Source organism: Carassius auratus, chromosome 8 (genome assembly GCF_003368295.1).
Source record: "Carassius auratus strain Wakin chromosome 8, ASM336829v1, whole genome shotgun sequence".
Classification (NCBI taxonomy): domain Eukaryota; kingdom Metazoa; phylum Chordata; class Actinopteri; order Cypriniformes; family Cyprinidae; genus Carassius; species Carassius auratus.
Window position 1 is genome coordinate 26,105,882 of NC_039250.1, and position 19,377 is coordinate 26,125,258.

Consider the following 19,377-nt stretch of genomic DNA (forward strand, 5'->3'; position numbering starts at 1 on the left):
ATTTAAGAGGGGGGAAAAAAATAGATCACATAGGAAAAAATAAAAAGTTCAGATTTTCTTTCATTTTTCCTTAGGACATATTCAAAGAATGCAGTGGGGCAGCTATACCAGAAATATAATAATAATTTATCCATGAAATCTAACAATATGTCATTCTGTTTGTTATAAATTTGCATTAGAGACTTTTTCAGAAGCAAAGCAAAGAGACTTAGGTCTCTGCAGAGCAAAAGTGGGCGTTTATCACCATGTGGGTGTTTTGAAACTGCTGGGTGTTTCTGAATCATGCAATCTAAATGACCCCCCCTTACCCAACCCCACCCCTAAACCTAACGTCACTATTACATCAACCAATCAGGTATCATGGTGTAAAAACACCTTGATCTCGTAACTCCCATTACTTTCCTGCAGAGACCTATACTTGAAAGCAAACGTCACAAGCGAACACTGACGCAATACCGGAAGAGAAGCTAGGTTCCGGTTAAACAGCAGTGACGATGGTTTATGTATCAAATGGTGAGTGCTAAAAACAGCTCGTTGTTACGAATAATCATGTTAATTTTGTTGACAAAACTGTGCCTTTCTTATGATAACTGTAATGTAATTTAGCGTCATGTTCTTATGTTAGCCAAGAGCTAATATATCGATTATAATTGTGTTGTTTGTCAATCTGCCTTACATACATTTTTGATACGAAGCCTTATTATGGATTCGACTCGGTCTGACCAACAATTTTGTTAATGTTACAATGATTATGTCCAGGTTGGGTTATTATGAAGGCTGTTGTGGTGAATGCCTGGCTGCTGAATATTTATTGAATGAAGCTGACGTTCTTGTTTACATATTCATCAGTCAGTTTGTTCATCCATTTGCAGACCTGTCTCGAAAATACAATCTCTGCCTTATTAAATATTTACAATTACGCTTCTGACATAAGTAAGTTACACAAGTGACACATTGTTCGTTCATAATAAGGTATATGTTTTGTTTGGCGCTCGTTTAGTGTGATCATATGTTCCTCTCTGTTCAGGTCAGGTTCTGGACAGCAGGACCCGGTCCCCGTGGAGCTTGTCTTTCCTGAGAGACCTCTTCTGGGGGGCCGTCGAGTTTATTGGCTTGTTGTAAGTTCACTTTATTTGCATGTTGGCCTATGTTTTCTCTGACCAGCTGGGACAGTAGTTTCGGCTTTTATTTGCCTTGCAAACATTTTCACTGGTTCTTTGCAAAAAGAAAAATCCCAGCGAGCTGGAAACTGTGCAGTAACTAAATTCATTAACACACTCTCGCTGGTAAACAGAGGTTCAAAACATCACAGACTGGTCTGTAGTTATTAATGAGTCATTCTATATTTAGGAGTACAGTTCATCTCAGCCAAAAAGTCAGAAAATCGTTATTCTTTTTTGGATACATAAATTAGGTGGTTGAATAATATGTCCACTTAATGTGCTAAATCAGTTCTTTGGCAAGCTTAGGCTTTAATTAATTTTAAAAATGTTAATGAAAATGAACATTTTATTTATTATTTGTCATCTGTGTTACGGACAAATGTTATGTCAAATGAAACCTGAATGTAGTCCCATATGTTTGATTACACATTTGTTTGAACGTTTTTGAGATTATCTAACTGATTTGAAATAGGCCTGTCGCGATAGTCGATAAATCAATTAATCGCACAAAAAAAAAGAGCTTGATAATTTTTTCGGCCGGGATAATTTATTTTTTACATTTTTATTTAAATAATGTAACGTGTCATGATGTGGGGTTAGTCTGGAGCGCAGCCTGTGGACATCCCGAAGTCAACATGTTGGTATTTCTTGCTCTGAATCTGGCATAAAATAAAAGTTTTTTAATCTTTGACAAGTTGTACCTGCGTTATTATGCCATTATCATTATATTAGTTGAAACTGGTCGACAATATTATCATTTATCGCGATAATTTCTTGGACCATTTATCGTCAAGCAAAATTTGTTATCATGACAGCCCTATTTTGAAAATATAAATTTAGGGCTTCAAAACCATAATGGGCGTACTGTGGGATGCTATTATGAAGAATGATGCTTTTCTTTAACATAAATCCACAGTATGCTGAATTTAGTGTTATTCACCATCCTTACCAAAGTCATCCATTTCTAGAGATATCCTTATCTTTTTTTTTGATAGATTAGTTCACATTTAAAATAACCACACAAAGCACAGTTGACAGAGTAACACAGTCGACAGGTAAGAATGAATTTAGTATCTAAAAAGCATTTTAAACACACACACACTATAATATTATATATTCTAATGTTAATAAATATATAATTATATTGTTTTATTACACGGCTCTGTGGAATATTTGATTCTGATTGATCAATCACGCCATCCAGCAGTATGTTATTCCCAGGTAACAACAGCTCATCCGTGTTTCTCCTTTAGATGATTAACAAGTCACTCCGCTATTGTTGACTGTCTGGCATCATCTTGTGACTGTAAATACTTAAAGCTTCAGCGAAGAAAAACACGCAAAGGTTAAGTAAGAACTAATAAAATATTTCAACAAGTCAATATTTTGTGTATAATTTACATGAGACAAGTAGCCGTTTAATAAGCAGGATAATTACACTTCGCCTTGGGGTCCTGATTACCCTGTTGGGGTTTATTCTTAGATAACCACCTGGATGTAAATTATCCCTTATATAAAGGTCAATTAAGTTTTATAATGCATCATGAAACTTAAAGTTATGGTTATTGAAGTTAAAGACTTATACAATAACATCACAACACTTTATCAGTAATGAACTAAGCTGAAATGGGTATATGCCAAATCTTTAATATTATTTAGGTTTATGTAAATTATGAGGAATTCTCAATGCATATTTAACCCTTGATGAATGTGCATATAATGTCTATATAATAGTATGAATGCGGAGTTCATAAAGAAATGTGGCCGTGATTAGATCACTTAAGTTTATCCATTGTTTTCCATGGCTTTAGGCAATTTCTGTGTAATTTCTGTGTAATGACAATAGTTTGTGACTATTTACTTTTCAAAAACACTCAGTGGGAGCATAAATTGCCAACATTGTACATATTTAGAAACAAAACATGTAACGCAAGTTCACCAGAACATGTTGATAACACAGCTGATGGAAAACAGTGTGTCAATAATGAAAAATGATAGTTAAAGGCAGTTCATCATTGAATTCAGTGATGTCATCTCTGTTCAGTTAAATAGTGTCTGTGCATTTATTTGCAATCAAGTCAATGATATCGCTGTAGATGAAGTGACCCTAACTAAGCAAGCCAGAGGCGACAGCGGCAAGGAACCGAAACTCCATCGGTGACAGAATGGAGAAATAAACCTTGGGAGAAACCAGGCTCAGTTGGGGGGTCAGTTCTCCTCTGACCAGACGAAACCAGTAGTTCAATTCCAGACTGCAGCAAAGTCAGATTGTGCAGAAGAATCATCTGTTTCCTGTGGTCTTGTCCTGGTGGTCATCTGAGACAAGGTCTTTACAGGGGATCTGTATCTGGGGCTCTAGAGTCTCTATTTGCTGAGAATTAACTGACCTCTGTGACGGGAGGCAGCTAGCAGACGGTCGGTTTAGCCAGTCTGTCTGCTTCCTGACCTGGGCCCCAGTTAGTCAAGTATAAACACTAAGACTATTTGCCATATTTCTAGAGAGAAGAGCAGCTCCACCCCAGGAGGGATGAAGACCTTCTCTTTTAAACAGGTCAGGTCTGCCCCAAAAGCTCGTCCAATTGTCTATGAAACCTATGTTATTCTGTGGGCACCACTTAGACATCCAGCCATTGAGTGATGACAATCTGCTATGCATCTCGTCACCACGGTAAGCAGGGAGGGGACCAGAGCATATTACAGTGTCTGACATCATGCTTGCAAGTTCACACACCTCTTTAATGTTATTTTTAGTGATCTCCAACTGGTGAAGTCGAACATCATTAGCGCCGGCATGAATAACAATCTTACTGTATTTATGTTTAGCATTAGCAAGCACTTTTAAATTTGCCAAGATGTCAGGCGCTCTGGCTCCCGGTAAACATTTGACTATGGTGGCTGGTGTCTCTATATTCACGTTCCGTACAATAGAATCACCAATAACTAGAGCACTTTCATCAGGTTTCTCAGTGGGTGCATCACTGAGTGGGGAGAACCTGTTTAATGTTTTGATCGGAACAGAAGAGCGGTGTTTTGACCCACGACTACGCTGCCTCACCGTCACCCAGTTGCCCTGCTGCAGGGGCTCTGCTGGAACCGGACAATGTACAGGAATCCCTGAGCTAGACGCATCCAAAGCCATATCTAGAGCCCTAACATTCTTACTGTCCTCAATTAAAGTTTGGATGCGTGTCTCTAATTCTGAAATCTTCTCTGTCAGCCTAACTATTTCCCTGCATTTATCACATGTAAATCCCTCATCAGCGACAGAGATAGATAAACTGTATATGTGGCAAGAGGTGCAAATAACAATTGTAGGCAAAGCCATTACTCACCGTGCTTGATTAAATATTCTTACTGCGGTTGTTTGATGAACTTGTGAAAAACTGGAGAGAGAGAGAGGAGAAAAGAAAACGCTAATGATAAGCTAACGAGTGCTAACGCTTTGCAGGTGTACTGCACTCACAGATATAAAATAAAAGTGAACGATCAAAATTAATCTGATAAGATTGATTGATAATATCAGAAATATGGTGTGAATTCCAGTATAGTATATGCCATTTTCTGCAAGATAAAAGAGCGATATCAGTTTTTTTTTTTTTTTTTTTTTGGCGCACCTGGATGCATGGTCTAAACGGGTTGTCCCTATTCTCTTAATGAGTAATGGGTGTTTTTTGGGCGTAACGTGCAATAAACCAATCAGAGTCTCATTTTCCATTCCCTTTAAGAGCCAGTTCTGCTCGTGCCATGACGGATTTGCTATTTACACAGCAGTATTTGGCAAGCACAAAGACAACGTGCTTCCGGGATGAAACGGAGCTGCTCGTGTGCGAGCAAATAGACAGCCTAATTCTGATACATGCGATGACTATCCATTATGACATGTAGGCATATATATATATATATATATATATATATATATATATATATATATATATATATATATATATATATATATATATATATTAGGGCTGGGCAATATGGAGCAAAAAATATATCTCGATATATTTTGCTATATCTCGATATACGATATATATCTCGATATCTTTACAGGAAAAATAACCCCCAAAAAACTACTGCAAAAACAAATATGGCAAATATTACATGTTAAGGGGCCTATGAAACATTTTATTTTTTTCTTCACCATATGTTTTATTGTTACCTAATTCTGTGTGCATAAATGCATAAAAACAACTTAATTAGTTAAAAACAATTCTTAAAATAGCCTTATGTGAAATGTTTTTTTCCCTTCAGAAATTCTGTGTATTTACATTTTACTGATTATCAAATGAAGGCATAAAACATTCATTTAATTTATCTTTTAATTATTTAAAGGGGATTTACTATTAAAAATAAAACATGGGAGAAATGTTGTGTGATTATTCCTTATAAAATTATGTTCGTTTCATTTTAATAGTAGTAGTAGTGGGCTATCTACATTCTGCTGTACAATAGTAATAGATTTCTGTCAAATACTTTTATTTTGACGGGTTTACCTTTACAGTTCTGTGTATGTGATACCACAGTCTATGATGTGATATGAGCTAGTATTACTCAAATCAAACGGTCAGATGCTCATGAAGTGACTCTCACTGCAGTTCTGGAGATGTTCCTCATGTGTTCACGTCTTTATTTAGAGAGAGGAAAGACAATGTAATCAGCGCGAGCGTTATGCGAGCTTCCGTGTTTAATGAATGAAGACGCGCTTCTGCGCCATTCGTTGACACAGACACGCAGGATTCATATTTAAATAGACTTTTCCGGGTTAATATTTGCAGATATTAGTCCATTTCGCGATTTGATGTAAGTGCATGACCGACTTTTGATTAATTCATTTAAAATTTGACCAATTCCGTGACATTCCGCGTTAAACTGTAAATTCCATTTTTATGACTGGATTCCGCGATTCCGTCCGCGTTTCATTGGGCCCTACAGTAGACATCTGCCTGCCGTTCGCCCTACGCCTTAAAACTGAAGTATCTCCATATAATGGAGCCAGTTGTCTTTTTTTTTTTTTTTTTTTGACTAGTTCTCTACACGCGAGGTGAGAGGGGACAAAAGCAAGGAGGCGGGGGGCGAGCACAGCACAGGGAAGGCAAACAAGCAAAGTGGCGGAATCAGAATATAAACAATATATCGATATATACGATATGTCAAAATCCTTATCGTGTTTAAAAAAATATCTCGATATATTTTAAATATCGAGATATCGCCCACCCCTAATATATATATATATATATATATATATATATATATATATATATATATATATATATATATATATAGCCTACAAAAAAATCTTATGCATTGCAATCCTTAATTTTTTTTTTTATATTTGGCATGTTTGTGTGCTTCTGTGCGTCCCTGTGTTTAATAAGCAGTGTGTGCACCCATTGCGGACCCACCTATAATAACACGCTCTTTAAATAAAAAAAAAAAAAAAAAAAAAAAAGCATTGCGCCAGACTTTAGACCAGGTTTGAGTTGGTCTATGGCGCAGACTATTTTCAGCTCCTTAAAATTGCAGTGCGGCGTAACACACCTATTTTTACACCCCATGGGCTCACAAATGAGTGCAAATGCATTTGCTAATTACACGATGTGGCGCTGGACGGGGAAGTGCGAACGCGCCAGACTGAAACTAGCAAACACACTTGTGCGTCGCCTTGACTGAAACTAGCAAACACACTTGTATGTGTGAGTATGATAGGGTGAGTATGATATGATGTGTGAGTATGATAGGGCCCCAAGTGTTCAATGTCCCATGTTGATTTTCTCATTCCATGCACCTGTTGAGGAATTATCTCTAGTATTTATGCTCCTGTCTATGCGCCTCTCCTTTTTCAGGTCTGCATTTTGGATGTTCTGTGTTCTCTGAAGAGGATATAAAGAATGGTTTTACTGTGAAAATAATATAATTTGTGTCATATTGAACTGAAAGGTTTTATACAATTTATTTGTATTATGTATTATTACGGTTTAATATTTTTACTGTAGATATATATCCATTGATGCTGATATGGCATTTAATGGAATAGTTTGCCTGAATTGAAAATTTGCTGAAAATGTACTTAAACACCCAGGTTATCGCAAATATATCCGAGTTTGTTTCTTCTTAACCAATTCTTTTTTTAGCAGCCTTGTACCTTACATGTGCAATGACAATAAAGTCTTATCTATCTGTCTATCTATCTGTCTATCTATCTATCTATCTATCTATCTATCTTATATCTCCACAGCTTCCAGACTATCGTTCAGCCAGATCGGTCTAAAGATGGACACAGCAGTGCATCGTCTCGCTTCAGTGATGGCAGAGGGTACGTTTCAACTCTTCATCTGCAGAACCACTTCATGTTTAATCATGATGTGCTCAGGTTTTCTGTGTTGACACTGTGATCTTCTTGCAGTCCTCCTGGATTCCCTGGGCGCAGACGAATGGGTAGAATAAACCACGGTGCAGGTCCCACCCCTCCTCCTATGGGTGGAGGAGGATGAGGAAGGTTAGTACGAGCGAAGAACCTGTGGAACAACCTGAGACAACTTACTGAGAGGAATTCATCGTGAATAAACATTTGTCTGTCTTCTGCAGGTAAACGCCTGCACAACAATGCAGGCGCACAGGGGTGAGACACGCTGGTTTTAGGCTGCATACTGCTCAGATAGGGCTCCGTTGCAGACATGCACTCAGTACGTCACACTCCTCTTCCCACGGCTGCCGCTGCTTTCAAGCAGTTTCTTGACGTTACTCTGGGAATTCCTCGTCTGAGGGGCCAGACTGACTGATCATGGCAGCCAAACCCCAGCCGCCATCATAAAAAAACCCAGGACTCTCTCACACTTTTTTTTTTTTTTTTTTTTAATTAATATATCTTCTGAAATATATGTTGTAGTGGATGTTGAATGTACACTTTGCATCAATAAAGTAAGTTATGATGATCCTTTGTGTTCTGTCGAGATTTGTGGCTTTTATTACTTGAATTAATTGAACACTGATCTGTTTATTAAACGATTATTGTGACGATTTATCCAAGATTACCCCTAGACTCAAAATTATCGTCAAGCTTTGCGAACAGGGAGTCTAGAATGAAGTTCTTACTTTGTACTTTGTTCCTCATGAGAATGACAGAGTAGAACATAAACATAACTTACCAGGACAAAACAAATTGTATAACATAAAAATAATATACAGTAAAGCATAAACCAGAAAAAAATAATAACAATAGCATAACAATGAAAGAGAGCCTGTTTGCAAATTAGAAAATCAATTGACAATCAAAATACTTAACAGTAAAAAGATGATGTGCAAGTAACAATAAAGTGAACAATGTTAAAGTGTCATTGTAATGTCCAGTGTTTAAATTGTCCATGATTATCAGTCTAAGGCATGAGGTGAGTGTACGACGGTCCAGCAGGTGAAGTGCAGAGTGCCATTGAACAGGCTGATTTCATCCTGATGATGCAGGTGGAAGTGCCAGTGGGTTTTGACTATTTATCAGTCTAATGGCCTTGACATGTAAACTGTTCTGGAATCTGGCCTTTCTGGCCACAAGGATGTTGATTCAGGAACAGGTTGTACTTGGTGAAACCACATTCACCGGGTAGCAGAACAGTCATGCGTGAAAAAAGTGTAGGGCTGAGTACACAGCCCTGAGGAATTCCTGTGTTCATTATGATGGTGCTGGAAGAGTGTTTTCCAAGGCGGACATGTTGAGGTTTACTGGTGAGGAAGCTCAGTATCCAGTTACACAGTGCAGAAGGCAGACCCAGGTTAAGAATCTTGTTTGTGAGTTTTGAAGAGATGCTAGTGTTGAATTCCTAACTGTAATCGATGAATAACAGACTGTCTTTATTTTCCAGGGGCAATATAATTTTGTGAAGGGCAAATTAAATCGCATCCTCTCTTTATTTATTATTATTCTTGTACACAGGCTGTAAAGAGTCCAGGGTGGCTGGTATCATGCTTATAATGTATTTATTGAAAAAAAAAAAAAAAAACACTTCACGAGAACTGGTGTAAGAACCACTGGTCTGTAGTCATTGAGACTTGAAACTGTGGCTTTTTTTTTTTTTTGAATGGATGATAGTGGACTTGAAACAGATGGGGACTGTGGACATTGTGAGGGAAATATTGAAGATGTCAGTGGTTAAGCTTCTTTTTTGCCATCCAGTGGAGTATCTGCTGCATATCCAGCAAGCACTTTATAAAGGACATTAAAATGAACTTTCCTATAGAGTAATAAATAACTGAGTGTGGATATTTTTGGTCCGCTTAACATTGGAAGCTGTAATGTCTTCGTATGTATTTCTTTTGCACTACAGTATGCTGGTGAGGTACGGTATTTCGTTACTGTATGTAAATACTCAAGGAAATGACAATAAAATTAAACCGAAACTGAAAAACTAAAATAGTCCTCTGTGGTATGACACTGTCTATGTGCAGGGATGGGCAGTATTTTCAGATATGTGTATTTGAAATACAAAATAATTTTGTATAAATAAAAATATTAAGCTAAATTGTGCACACAATTAATTTTTTCTTGCATGTCATGTGCGGGGCTCCATAGAAATTAAAGGGTTAGTTCACCCAAAAATCAAAATTATGTCATTAATAACTCGCCCTCACGTCGTTCCAAACCTGTGAGACCTCCGTTCATCTTCAGAACACAGTTTAAGATATTTTAGATTTAGTCAGTCCCTCCATTGAATCATCATCAAAGTAGTCCATGTGACATCAGAGGGTCAGTTAGAATTTTTTTGAAGCATCGAAAATACATTTTGGTCCAAAAATAGCAAAAACTACAACTTTATTCAACATTGTCTTCTCTTCCGGGTCTGTTGTGAGATACTAATCATAATAATAATAACAATAATAACTATATTAACAAAAAAAGGGAGATTAGAGATGGGACGAAAATTTTTTTAATTCTCAAAGTCACCGCTATTTTTTTTTGGAACAGGGTTACAGCGGCAATTTTAAGTGCTGATGGCACAACACCAGTAGACAGAGAGTCATTTATTACTCAAAACAACCTGACACAATGAAGGAAAGCATGACTGAAACAACCTAGATGGTATGGGATCAACATTTGAGGTGGTAGCTTTTATTTTTAAAACCGCATTACACAGGGATTGAACATCTAACGTGGTGAATTCTGAAAGATAAACACCAGAGATTTTGGGGTAACATATGTATTTGTAGTAGTAATCTGATCTCTTATCCCCTCAATCTTATTACCAAAATACACAAGAAACCTGTTACATAATTGAATAGAAGCAGAAACATTGGAAATATTATTTCTGTTTAAAAGATTGTTGTTGAATTAAACAATTTTTTAGGGTTATCTTGATTACTTAAAATAATCTGGGAAAAGTGAGTAGACCTTGTCGATACAATTTCAGTCCTATATTCACCCAAGCTTTCTTTCCAGGCTTGATTATACACAGTTAAACCAGTAGAGCACCATCTGCGCTCAATTTTGTGACACTTGAGTTTTCTTTGCGCGCAGATCATCGTTATACCATGGGGCAGATCATTTAAAAGATACAGCACGTGGCTTCCGAGGAGAAAAAGTGTCCAGGCCGGATGAAAGAATTTTGTACAGCCTATTTACTTTGTCATCCAATGCATCAGATGGTAAAATACCCTCTGATCAGGTAGCTCCAAATTGAATAGTATAGCTAAGTGATCGGATAGCCCAAAATCAGATACTGACAACTGAAACACAATGTACCATTTTGAATCACAAGATCTAACATGTGGCCTTTGTTGTGCGTGAAACAGTCCACAACTTGGTATAACTCAAAGCACTCTAATAAAGATGTAAAGTCTCTAGTTGATGGAGTCTCTTTTTTGTCCATGTGAATATTAAAATCACCAAGAATTAGAATTCTCTGAAATTTTAAAACCAACACAGACAGTAATTCAGTAAAGTCAGGTGTAATTTCTTTGTTACCCTTGGGATGCCTGTACACAGTCAAGTCAAGTCACATTTATTTATATAGCGCTTTAAACAAAATACATTGTGTCAAAGCAACTGAACAACATTCATTAGGAAAACAGTGTGTCAATAATGCAAAATGACAGTTGATGGCAGCTCATCATTGAATTCAGTGATGTCATCTCTGTTCAGTTAAATAGTGTCTGTGCATTTATTTGCAATCAAGTCAATGATATCGCTGTAGATGAAGTGACCCCAACTAAGCAAGCCAGAGGCGACGGAGGCAAGGAACCGGAACTCCATCGGTGACAGAATGGAGAAAAAAACCTTGGGAGAAACCAGGCTCAGTTGGGGGGCCAGTTCTCCTCTGACCAGACAAAACCAGTAGTTCAATTCCAGGCTGCAGCAAAGTCAGATTGTGTAGAAGAATCATCTGTTTCCTGTGGTCTTGTCCTGGTGCTCCTCTGAGACAAGGTCTTTACAGGGGATCTGTATCTGGGGCTCTAGTTGTCCTGGTCTCCGCTGTCTTTCAGGGCAGTAGAGGTCCTTTCTAGGTGCTGATCCACCATCTGGTCTGGATACGTACTGGATCCGGGCGACTGCAGTGACCCTCTGATCTGGATACAGACTGGATCTGGTGGCCAAGGTGACCTCGGAACAGGAGAGAAACAGACAAATATTAGCGTAGATGACATTCTTCTAATGATGTAGCAAGTACGTAGGGTGTTATGTGAAGTGTTTCCGGTTCCGGTTTACCTAATTAATGCAGCCTAAAAATCCTTTAACGGATTTGGATATTAAAAGCATATTAGTATGTTATGTGTATGCCAGGTTAAAGAGATGAGTCTTTAATCTAGATTTAAACTGCAAGAGTGTGTCTGCCTCCCGAACAATGTTAGGTAGGTTATTCCAGAGTTTAGGCGCCAAATAGGAAAAGGATCTGCCGCCCTCAGTTGATTTTGATATTCTAGGTATTATCAAATTGCCTGAGTTTTGAGAACATAGCGGACGTAGAGGAGTATAATGTAAAAGGAGCTCATTCAAATATTGAGGTGCTAAACCATTCAGGGCTTTATAAATAATAAGCAATATTTTAAAATCTATACGATGTTTGATAGGGAGCCAGTGCAGCGATGACAGGACCGGGCTAATATGGTCATACTTCCTGGTTCTAGTAAGAACTCTTGCTGCTGCATTTTGGAATAGCTGTAGTTTGTTTACTAAGCGTGCAGAACAACCACCCAATAAAGCATTACAATAATCTAACCTTGAGGTCATAAATGCATGTGTGGCAACCACAGGGACAAAGGGCACAATAGATGTTATAGAATTTAGTTTAGACTACGCCACCCTGGGAATTTCACCCAGGGAATAATATACCCGCACACAGGTTCCCCACTAAAGAAAGCAAAAAAACCCAAAAGAAAGAAAACCACGAGTTGCTTGAGGTTTCAACAAAAAAATATAATTTGAGGTCTTATTATATGGGCAAAATATGCACTTAGGAAGTGTGTGTAGGCAAAGATGTACAGCAGTATGTATCAACACATTGTATTACAGCAGTATCAGATGGCCTATAAACAAAACAGCGGTGACACTGCACGAACTGTAGTTCTCCGTAGCTGCGAGGCCAGGCACCCAAAAGGACATTCCCTCAATAGTTTAATACAGTCGTCATTCTCCCACCAAATCACGAACTAATCAAAACAAATGCAGGAAAGTTGCCACCTAACCAGTCGCTACACTTTAATAAGACAACAATAAATTAAAACCAGTCATACCCGTACCTGAAGTCCACAGATGCCCGCACAACAGTCATCCGAATGAAGCCAATTGTAATGAAACGCAAATGGGAAATTGTTGTCCGTCCGAAATGGTCACAGCAGCGCGCAGCAAACAGGTGAGGGTTCACAGAGGACACGCTAAAAATGGTCACAGCAGCGTGCAGCATAAAGCAAACAGGCGAGCGTTCACAAAAGACGCACAAGGAGCCTATATGCCATAATTAATGACGTCACGTAAACTGCGTGTGGGCTTTCAGCTCATTATGCCACAATCTACCCCACCCTTTTGCAACGTCGCCCCGACGTTGGACTCAACTCCAGGGTCTAAAGACGGAAACTGAACTAGAAATGGCTGCTGATCGAATAGCAGACCCAGAACCTCCTAATGCCCTAGGAAGGTGATGAGGGTTAGAGTGCTGTCCTGCAGTTGTTCGTCTTGGCCTCACCTGACCATTATCTGGCTCAGGGGGGTGTATGACCCCTGGCAAGATGGAAACCAAACTACCACCCCCCACTTCTACCAGATCAGGATCAGGCTCGCTTGGGGCCACTAATGGCATTGTATCAGTAGTGGATGACTCAACCAACGCATTACCTTCTAAGGCTGGCACACCTGCTTCTTGATGTTCCCTTGGGACCACATGCCAGCAATCCACCTCGTCTACCTCCTCATACACCGTCTCTAACAGGGTTGAAGACACCTCACTAGGACTCGACTCTTGAGTTACTACCTGACTCCGTCCTTTCAACAGGGAACGATGGACATGTTTAACCCGATCGGGTTCTTCCTGTGATGCAATAGAGTACACGGCACCGTTATCCTCTGGTGCTTTCACCACATAATAGACTACAGGACTCCACACATCTTGGATTTTATGGCGTCCTCGTCTACCACACTCCTTCAAATGCACCATCTGACCAACCGTCAATGGGACATCCCGAACATGCTGGTCATGGTTCACCTTTCGATGATCTGCCGCAAGCTTTAACCGTGCACTGGCCCCTTCAAAAGCAGCCTGTAGCCTTGCTTGATGTTCTACAATCCACTCATGCACATCTCCAGGAACGACGTCCTGGACCCCTCCAAGCAGGAAATCCACCGGAAGCCGTGGCTCCTGCCCAAACATAAGAAAATATGGGGACTCACCGGTGGTTTGGTGGGGGGTGGTATTGTAGTAATAGACCACTTGCGGGAGACAAGACGCCCAATCCCTCTTCCTTGAGGGAGGAAGGGTGCGCAACAGATTATGCAAGGTGCGATTAAATCGCTCGCATTGGCCATTACCTGCCGGATGGTAAGGCGTTGTGCGCGACTTCTTGATGTTGTACAATCTACATAACTGCTGAACCAGGATGGACTCAAAGTTACGGCCCTGGTCAGAATGGATTCGACCAGGGACTCTCAACCTATAAAACCATTCCCCTACTAACACCCTAGCAACGGTTTCAGCACACTGGTCTCGAGTTGGGACAGCCAATGTATATTTAGTAAACACATCTGTCATCACCAAAACGTTCTCTATCCCTGTCCGAGATGCCTCCAAGACAGTGAAATCAATTGCTAGAATCTCATTGGGCCGAGATGCCAACAGATGGCCCATATGACTACGAGCAGCTGGTTGTGTATCTTTAGCAACCTGGCACCGCTCACAATCTCGACACCACTGGGCCACTTCTGCTGCCATACTTGGCCAATAGCAGCGCTGCCTCACCAGTTCGAGAGTGCGCTCTATCCCTTGATGTCCATGCTCCTGATGCAACAGGGTCAACACTTCACTGCGCAGGGAAGAAGGGAGAAGAATTTGAAGAATTTCTTCTCCATCAGAACGAAAAACACGGCGGTACACTACACCTTCTCGATCTACCAACCTATTCCACTGACGGAGTAAGACCCATGCTGACTTAGAGAGCCCTCGGCGCTCCTCCCCATTAGGAAAGATCTTACCATCCCAAAACTCTAATACCTCACCAAGGACTCTGTCAGCATGCTGCTGGACTCTAATTTCCTTGGCAGAGTAACTCGGTAGAGCGGACATCGCTGCCTGAAGAACGTGGGGACCTATTTCTCCCTGCCTCACAGAACACAGCATCTCCTCTGGTACACTAGTCCCAGGAAGTGCATGATCCAACCCATGACAGCCAGGTGGACCCTGTCTCGATAGAGCGTCAGCATTACGATTACTTCGGCCGGACCTATACTTTATCTCAAAGTCAAATGAGGCAAGCTGTGCGGCCCACCGCTGCTCTGTAGCACCAAGCTTTGCAGAATTCAGGTGACTCAGGGGGTTGTTGTCAGTATAAACTACACATTTCTGTCCCAACAAATATTCCCTGAATTTCTCTGTCATGGCCCACTTGAGCGCAACAAACTCCAGCTTCATGGAGCTATAACTTGACATGTTGCGCTCAGTGGGCCGTAGACTACGACTCGCATAAGCGATGGGTCGTACCTTGCCCCCCTGCTCCTGAGAGAGCACCGCTCCCAGTCCTCTATGGCTGGCGTCTACTTCTAGAACAAAAGGTCGCGAGAAATCAGCATAGGCCAGGACCGGAGATGTCGTAAGCCTACCTCTCAAACCATCAAAACTTTGTTGGCACTGCTCGGACCATGCCATGCCAAAGCGTTCGACCGTATGCTTCCTGGATTTAGACCCTGCAAATTCTGCCACTAACCGATGTAGAGGGGCAGCCAATTGAGCAAAGCCCTCCACAAAGCGACGATAATAACTCGCGAAACCCAGGAATGAACGCAAGTCCTTGACTGTCTCTGGTCTTCGCCACTGGGCCACTGCCTCAACTTTACTGGGGTCGGTGGACACTCCCTCAGCCGAAATGACATGTCCCAGATATTTCACCTCCTTCTGGAAAAAGGAACACTTCCCTAACCTAGCCTTTAACCCTTCAACCTCCAGACGATGCAAAACCACCTCTAGACGCATCAGATGTTGTGCTACTGATGACGAGAACACTACAATGTCATCAAGATATAGTAATAACGACTGGCACTGCTGGTCTCCAAACAAGCATTGCATTAGTCGCTGGAAGGTACTGGGGGCATTGCAGAGCCCAAACGGCATACGATTGTACTCAAATAGGCCAAATGGGGTACAAAAGGCGGTCTTCGGCCGATCCCCCTCAGCTACCGGGACTTGGTTATATCCATTAGCCAAGTCCATGGTTGAGAACCAGCAGGCCCCTGACAAGGCATCTAAAGATTCCTCTATGCGAGGCAAGGGAAATGCATCTTTTCGGGTTTTGGCATTTAATTGACGGTAATCTACGCACATGCGTAGGGTACCGTCCTTTTTCTTTACCAGGACTATCGGTGAAGCGTAGAGGCTACAGCTCTCTCTAATCACCCGTGCCTCAAGCAATTGATTAATATGTGCTTTAACCACCTCATACTCAGAGGGCGGGATTCGGCGATAACGCTGCCGAACTGGAACATCGTCCACGAGGGGAATATCATGAGCCAACAAACCAGTGCATCCCAAATCCCCCTCATGGGCTGAGAATACCGACTGGTATCTATGAAGCAACGCCCTCACTTGACTTACCTCCTTCTCCGATAATCCTGGCAATTCTAGAACATTAATCTGTTCCTCCATAGTGAGAACCACCTGGGGACCCGGAGTCTGGACAGTGGCGGCAACAGATCGAATCTCTGCCACATCTGGGGGCAAGCTGACCACCAGCACCTGATCCAACGTTCCTAAAGGGCTACGGGGATAAAGCATGACATCAGAAATCCCAACGTTCACAATGGGCACATATGCAGTACCCCGGATTACTTGAATTAACGCAGGAGACGCCAATAATCCCGCAGGTAACCCCTGCTCGAGTGGCTCAAAGAGCACAGGAGAATCAGAATAGTGCTCAGAGCATGTAGCAGCGACAAACTTCACTGTGCCACCGGGTATACAGCAAGCCCGGTGGCCACGAACTCTGACCCTACCAGCACGACCCTCTACAGGTTCAGTATTAACGTGACAGCAATACTGAAGTGCATGAACCATAATGCTCGGGGCCTGTTTAACAAAAGGCACACTAAACAATGCAGGGCCATGTTGACCAAAGAGCTCCTGGTAACATCGGCGCAAGAAATTCATCCCCAATACACCGGGAACTTTGTCACCCATGCCACCAGGAGGATCTCTGACCACCAGAACCCCACACTTAGGCACCAAGCACCCACACAGCTCAATGTCTAACTCTACATAACCAATATATGGAATCTCAAGCCCATTTGCTGCACGCAGCTGCAACCAATGACACATCTTAAGCGCTTCTTGCTCTCCTGGTGCAATATCTCTACGGAAACAGCTCTCTGTAATAGTGGACACCATTGAACCAGTGTCCACCAAACAGGGAACTGAAACCCCACCAAAGACGGCAACAAGATGGGGACAGGAAGAAATTAGTAGAGGCATGTTTTCAACGTGATTTAAAACCGAGCCCATTGACACCCCAACCGGACTGTGGCTCTGCAGCCCGGTGGGAACTAGTTTTCCGACTGTTGTGCTGGGCGGGGCTGTCTTCCCCCAGATACGGGTACTACCGCGGAAGGAGGCCAAGGGCGCGGAGAAACCCGGACACCATAGCATTCTCTAGCGAAGTGACCAGCACGTTGACATCGTCTACATATTACAGGTCCCCTGCGAGGGGAGGGCTTTTGCAAGGAAGAACCCTGTAATTGGGCAAGCCCTTGAGTAAGCTGGCCCAACTGTTCCTGTTGAAGTTTTAACATCTCTTTTAACTCATCAAATTCCGATCTGGCCACCAAGCCTCCACCCTCTAACCCAGAACGCCCCTGCATTCCATATTGGACACCATACGCTAACGGGAGGGACTGGCTCCGAGCTCTCGCACCTCCCAACATCCCTTCCCTTTCCCACCTTATCGCTTCACTACGCACATGTAAAAAATTACAGGACGGCTCACGACGAACCAATTGTTTAAGCTCACGGCGCAATGCTGGATCTAAAACAAATTCAACAAACTGTTGGGAAAAAGGAAAAAAGCTTTATCGGCCGTGGACAGACAACGGACCCGCATACAGGCCTGTGCTTCCTCAACCCACTCATTAATACCCACTCCTGATTTACCACTAAACTTTGGGCACTTACGGTCCCTGGGGACAAAAACAAACCTATCAACAGCTTCAGTGCCAGCACCGGCCTCTAAAGGCCTAGATGTTGCTGCGTTACTACCCTGCGCATCACTAATGGCACTTACTGAAGGTTGCTGTCCCTGTAGCCTTTCGTTCTCACTCCTCAATTGGGCCACCAGGTCCCGCAGCTCCTGCAACTCAACATCCATATCTAATAATTTTAATTGAGAAAAGAATTATGAATTAAATACATAAACCTAAACGTAGGGATGTTAGAGAGAAACAGTTTATGACACCGCTGTTTTGTCAAAATGCATACAATCACAAGAAAACAAAATAAATACCCATGTCTCCAAAATCCTGTCAAAATAATAAGCAGACCCTGCCGACTACGCCAAATATGTGGCAACCACAGGGACAAAGGGCACAATAGATGTTATAGAATTTAGTTTAGACTACGCCACCCTGGGAATTTCACCCAGGGAATAATATACCCGCACACAGGTTCCCCACTAAAGACAGAAAAACATGGAGACACAGGTATTTATACAAAATTACCAAAAGTTTATTATAATTTATAATAAAAACCATGCACAGACAAATGACAAACCACAAACGCAATGTTCGCAAAAAGGAAGCTGCGGCCTCAAGAGAGATGTGTACGTTCCCCTCACACACACACTGCACACTCACTCTCACAGCACAAAGAGCCCCAGTGAAATGATCGGTCACAGCACACGTTGTAGACACCACCACCAAAGATAGGAGGGAAACGATCAATTTCCTAAGCCAAAAAGGCCGCAGCTCCTAAAAAAAAACAAACACACACTCCACACCACACACACACAGAAAAGAAAAAGATTAATACAAAAAAAAAGGTTATACAAGCTAACAGGTGGATGACAAATACTCATCCACCTAAAGGTCTTGACGTTCAACCTTAATGGGCCCAATCCAATCCAAAAAAAGCCATTAAACAAATCTTAAAAAATAAACTTAACAACAATCAACAAAACAACAGTTATTACGTTGTATACATAAATCAACACTTCAAATGAATAAACAATATATGAAATAAATTCACAGATATTATCCCAAAAATGACAATTTAGACATGAAAAATTATACAAAATAAAAAAAAACCCAAAAGAAAGAAAACCACGAGTTGCTTGAGGTTTCAACAAAAAAATATAATTTGAGGTCTTATTATATGGGCAAAATATGCACTTAGGAAGTGTGTGTAGGCAAAGATGTACAGCAGTATGTATCAACACATTGTATTACAGCAGTATCAGATGGCCTATAAACAAAACAGCGGTGACACTGCACGAACTGTAGTTCTCCGTAGCTGCGAGGCCAGGCACCCAAAAGGACATTCCCTCAATA

At 41.3% G+C, this 19,377-nt stretch overlaps 1 pseudogene; it reads left to right on the top strand.

Annotated features, from left to right (window-relative positions):
• Positions 1–390: 390 nt before the first annotated feature.
• Positions 391–8,097, top strand: LOC113107800 (selenoprotein K-like; annotated as a pseudogene).
• Positions 8,098–19,377: the final 11,280 nt, after the last annotated feature.